Here is a 6,000-nt window from a genome sequence, read left to right as displayed (position 1 = left end):
TTTCTTGAATAAACAGACTTAAGCAAAACAAAACAAAACCATAACACTGAATCTTGATGAAAAGATTTTTAGTGAGTGGCAGCAATAATTTTATTTTTTTAAAGAAATTATTGCATGTCATTTTTCATTGAACCTCAGGCATGAGACCTTCTTTTAGGTATCAGTTTCCTCAGTCATTGAGGAAATACATATATTGCATATAGTAAGCCCCAAGTTTGATCCAAAGTTCTATCCCCTAACCCTTAAAATGAATGGAGGAAAGGAGTGGGAGGAGAAAAGAAAGAAAAGAAAAGCCATGTGATGTACTATCATGGTAGGGAAGAGGCTCTTTATTTTAAATGGTAGCAGTTGAAAATAATTTTCACAAAACCCATGTCACAATCGCCACTTATCTTAACAAAAATTAATTAAATTCAAGATAGTGGCTTCTGAAGAGAAAATAATAAAGAAAAAAAGGGTTTCTTTCACAGCTATGAAATAGACTTGTCCTATTTGGCATAACATTGCTTCAATTCTTTAATTACAGGCTACTTAAGAAATAAGTATTTTAAAAACTATTTTGAAACACCTATTAACACCCAATACAAACATGAAACATAGAAAGATAATTCTGGCTTCTGGTTGTGAAATCCTTCTGTGTTTGGGCTCAGGATGATTTTCAGAAAGCTCATTAAAGTGCTATAAGGGCTCATCTCTCCCCATCCCAATCACATCCCCAATGCATTGCATGTAAAATCAACTCCCCACCCCCAACAACAACAATAAAGAAGCAGGGTCAGTTTGTCCATATATTTCCTGGCCTAGGGGACTAGCTCTAGGTCTGTCTTTGGCCATGTAAGAACAGAAGTTTGTATTGGGGTATAGAAAAAAAAATACTATGTCCCTTGGGTATGGCAAGAGAATTGTTCTTCTCTTCTCTCAGCACTGAAGGAAATAGTTGAATTTGCACACTTTGAAGGCCTTTGAGTACACAGAGACATAAAGTATTTAAGTGCCTTCCCAGGGATAGTAATTGGGTATCTGCCCCTGCCTTACACTTCTGTCAGAGCAGTGAGAATCAGCCAATTTCAGAGAGAGAGAGAGAGAGAGAGAGAGAGAGAGAGAGAGAGAGAGAGGACTAGACCTTTGGCATTTTGATTGTACTTCGCAGGTTGTATTAATCAAGGCCTGTATTTTTGGGAGAAGCATATACTGCGTTACTCAAGGGTTACTCCTGGCTCTGTGCTCAGAAATTACTCCTGACAGGCACGGGATACCTTATGGGATACCAGGGATCAAACCTCTGTCAATTGCATGCAAGGCAAGCACCCTGCCTCGCTGTACTATATCACTCAGACCCTCTGTATGTTCATGTACATTTCTCTTTGTCATATATGATTATTATAGGCATCTATAATAATAATTTGCTCTAGACCTACTATTTAGCTCCAGATATGATTCCTTTTTTTTCCCCCCCAGGGGGAATCTCAAGCAAAACCCCCAGATTTCTAGAAGGCCAACTTTCTCCAAGAGGAGAAAGTTCAAGCTAGTTTTTTCTGGGGTGGTCACTGGTCTTTACAAAGTCCTGTGGAGTCTGGGTTGATCCTTACACCCAGTTTAGGCTCAGGTCATGCTCTCAAACATCTTCAGTCTATTTTCTTGTTTTTCCTGAAGCAGTTGACTAACTTCAGTCAGTAGTGCTTCCGCAGAAACGGGGCACCCTAATCCATTCTCTGATCACTGCCCTCCCCAGCAGAGCCCACTGAGCCGTTTGTGAAGTTGGCATCTTTGCCCAGTTCTCATTCCACCATATGCCTCCTTCCATATTTTGGCACGAGTCGTCTGTCTGTGTGCTGGGAACAGCCCTTCTGAGCTCATCAGATGCCTGTCTTTGGCAGGCTTGGGATTCTGCCTGCTTTCCTCCCCATGGCGGGAGGAAGGGAGGAGCCTCTAATTATTGCCATGGTGATCAATTGGCGCCCCCCCTTGGGAGCCAGCCTGAGCCCATCAGACTGATTCCATACAGCCCATTAGGTAATGCCTAATCTGTGAGAGAATCACATTTCTGTATGAAAGGAATCCCCGCGGACATGACTGTCGGGAGGTTTAATTGGACTAGGTAGTTAATACAGGCAGAGAGGGGACAAAGGTCCAGAGGAAATGGTCCCAGAAAGGAACTGAGTGATGGGTTAGTCAGAGGCAGTTCCATTGTCCCTTCTCATCCCCTTCCCCATTTTTTTTAAAGCTAGTTAGCAGGAAGAAGGTGAAACTCCTCCGTTGAGGGCCCAAAGCTGGAGGCTATTTGCAAGAAAAGGATTTGCAGATAACAAATAGGCAAGAGGCAGTGAGAGTGCCCTGCCTGCAGGTCTTCGGGACATCTGAGAAGTAATTGTTGCTTCTTAGAGACCAATTACTAGACATCAGCCCTGCTGGAGACCCAAGTCCCTCCCTCATCAGTGCAGGCTAAGATGCTGCCTTAGAGAAGGGAATGTTCCCTAACACCTTTCTGAATGGGAGGAGCCTTCTCCTTCCTTCTCTTAGCAGCTTTGATAAACTTCCTTGTTCTGATTCCCTAGAGACCACCTTGCCTGAGTTCCGTATCTCCAATGCTCTCCTTTGCTGGTCTCTTAGTGGAGATGCCAGGGTGGGTCTCTGGGCTGAGGATGGGAAAAATTGAGTGGATTCACAAAATTTTGTGGATTCACACATTGGATCCATTGGTTAATTCCTTTCCCTTCAGTAGTGGAGAAGAAACCAGTGAGAGAAAAGGAAGACTGTGAATACTCCCAACCTTTCCTCCTACTGTGCACAGGATTGCTTTGGCCTGGTTACTTATTCTTTTTTGGTGAGATTTTTCCAAATCCAATGTGGAACCAGGCTAATCTTTCACAGTTCTGAAGCGAGCAGGTAGAGAAAGTAGGGAAGGTAAAGAAGGAACCTTCTTGGCAATGAATTCTTAAGATAGAATAAAATCCAGAGACAGGATCTGGAGAGATAACAGTGGAGAGGACATTGGCCTTGCATTTGGCCAACCTGGGTTTCATCCCCTGTATTCCATGGGGTCCCTGAAACCTGCCAAGAGTAATTTCTGAGTGCAGAGCCCTGGGGTAACTCCTGAGAGTAGCCAGATGTGACCCAAAACAAACAAACAAGCAAGCAAAAATCTCAGAGATAGGACTTGGAGGAGTTTGTTGCTTCATCATTGACAAGATTCAGAGAGGTCTGGAACTCCTTTGAGGACATCCCAGCAGGAACAAAGCCAGGGAGAGAATATCAGAGAGGATCATCAATCCTCCCCCCCTCCCCCCCCCACACCCTTAGAATAGGACTCTTACCTGGGCAAAACAAGACAAAATAAAACAAAACAAAAGCAAATTAAAACACCCAACAGGGGCAGGTTGAAACCTTATACATACAAATGAACTTGGAACAAAGGAGCAGCACTCCTGTGTTGTCAGCCCATGCACATGGTGCCTGCACATATGTGTCACCTGCATTTCCCCTCTGAGATGGGGGCTTTATACTTGAATTCTAGGACATGTACTTGGGGGCTCTCTCTGCCTTTGGAGAAGGCTGCACTCTCCTTTGAGTATGCTACTTTCTTTTTTTGCTTATCCTCTCCCTCCCCTCCCTCAATACCTCTGAATAAAATCTGGTTTTACTCCACTGCTGATCTCTGCCTGAAATTATTTTCTTTGAGGGAAGGCAACAGACCTAAAAGGTGTGGATCAAATCTAGGATTGACTTTCCTTTTCCTGCAAAGAGCAATTTCTCACTCCAGCCTAAGTTCAAATCTCTCTTGGGTGGTAAGGATTAAGTCCTGTGCCTTGCAGAGCGAATGGATGCCAGATGCAGCGTGTCGGCCGCCTAGTGGGGCTGGTGGGACTTGTCTGTGCCATGCAGGGCTCACTGCAGACTTTATTAGTTCTAGTCCTACCCAGCTGCCTCCCCCCCTCAATCACCCCTACACTCCAACACCTCCTCAGGCCTCCAGAGCCCTGAAGAGAGAGCACTGTTTCCCCTCCGTGTAAACAAGTTTAGCTCAGTGGCTGTTCTCCTTCACGATGCCTTGATTCTGTGTGTCTTCATTATGCTGTCACCATTGCATGAATCTGACTAATTCCTCTGCTCTTTTCTCATCCCTTTTTCCCTCCCAGTCTGAAATCTTAGACACAATTCTCTTCACAACCCTACAAACTGACTGTGTTCACTGAAACGATGTAAGATAAAAACTAAGCTTATGAAACTCTTTTGCCAAAAAAAAAAAATACACAAAACACGCACAAAAACCCAACAGGACTTCACTGGCAGGCGCTAGGTGGCTGCAGAAGATGATTGTGATGGCTCGTGACAGTTGGTTAGTAAATCACATCTGTTCAGATATGCTGGAAATTTTTCCTAATTTGAGTTGATGGCCTCAAGACTCCTTTCTGGCTGCTGCTCTTGCTATTACTTACTCTGTGTATGTCTCTACACATACCTGATGTTTGTAGTTTTTCTTTTGCCTAAGTTTCAAGCCTCCTTGATCTTCCTCTCCCCCTCAAACCCCCCCATTTCTGTCTCATATTCATTTCCCTACAGCTCTCCTGCTTTCTGCAAAATGCTTATGTCATCATTCCAGCAATATCTTGCCATTGCTCCCTGATATTCTGGTTGCCATAGCATTCGCCTCTTGGTGCCGACGCTATAAGTAGCAGATGGTGGGGGAAAAACCCAACAAATTTTTCACTCCTTAATCAACTCAGTCAGTCTCCAAGTGAACTGAACCCATCCAAGAGGTTAATCTTGAAGCAGACAAACACCCCATTTGGGGAAGTACACATTGGACCCCCTGGTCAGCAATGAATCAAGAACTTTTGTTGTTTATTTACTTCCTGAGTAAAGGTCAATCATTTGTCCAGGTTAAACCACCCATCAAGTAAGCTGCAGAAATAAAGTACAGGTCAAAAGTGGTTCAACACCATAAGAAATGTTGCTTTCGTCTTAGTTTTAGACCTTTGCTTTGTATCTAATCTATCTATCTATCCTATCTATCTATCTATCTATCTATCTATCTATCTATCTTTTCTTTTCTTTTAATGTGTCCTTTCTATTTGTCAGAGAATGATAAGGATAATTTGAGGTAGCCCAAAAGTTTTATTTCTACAAAGGATCATTAAATCTATATTTAAATCTGTTTTTCTTAACCTTATGCGAATCTCTCTACCTTTAGAAATTTTATTTCTTTTTCAAGTTGATCCATTTATCTTTCGAGTCATCCCTTAATCTTTGGAGAAGGACAGGAACTCTTGTTATGAGTCCCTATTATGAGTTTTTCTTAGTAGAGAAATATGCTACCTTACTACTAGGTTTAAATTCAGTGTTTTAATTTCTATTTAAATAGGCATTAGGAGATAGAATAGTAATAGGTTTATATATTTTATTTTTTCATATAGTCTGTGTCAGATATGAGAGTACATTTTTTTAAAAGTAGCTTAAATATCCTATTAGAATTAAAAATTACCTGAAGCATAACTTCAACAGGTCAAGGGGTAGAAATGGCATCATTAGAGAGCTCAGGAATTGTCCAGAACTTTTTGAAAAGGCCAAGAAGAGATGAGCTCTTACATAGACAGTGTTTGGGGTCTGGTTAAACCTCTCACTTGCTGTGGCACTTGTGGTAGTTTTGTTGACTACTAACTAGCTCATCTTTTTAGTGGTGAAATGACAGTGAGAATAATATCCTGCTGGCTCCTGAGCAAAGAGTTTTAGTAGCATGCCTGGCTCAGAGCATGTGTGGAATAATTTATTGGTTGGGAGATTTTATTTTTATTTTCTAGCTTTTGCCAGAGAGTCAGTATGGAGCACTTGTCCCTGTATCCTGTCTGTGACCATGGTTCAAATCCCCAACATCACATATGGTTGGTCCCCCAAACACTGCCAAGATGATACCGGAGCACAGCTCCTGGAAAAGCTGCTGAGGCAATAAATACTGAGTGAGGCTCAACCTCATAGCCCTCCTCTGTGTTAGAAAAATTAAAA

The sequence above is a fragment of the Suncus etruscus genome, chromosome 7, assembly GCF_024139225.1.
Source record: "Suncus etruscus isolate mSunEtr1 chromosome 7, mSunEtr1.pri.cur, whole genome shotgun sequence".
NCBI lineage: Eukaryota > Metazoa > Chordata > Mammalia > Eulipotyphla > Soricidae > Suncus > Suncus etruscus.
This window is presented reverse-complemented; position numbering follows the sequence as displayed.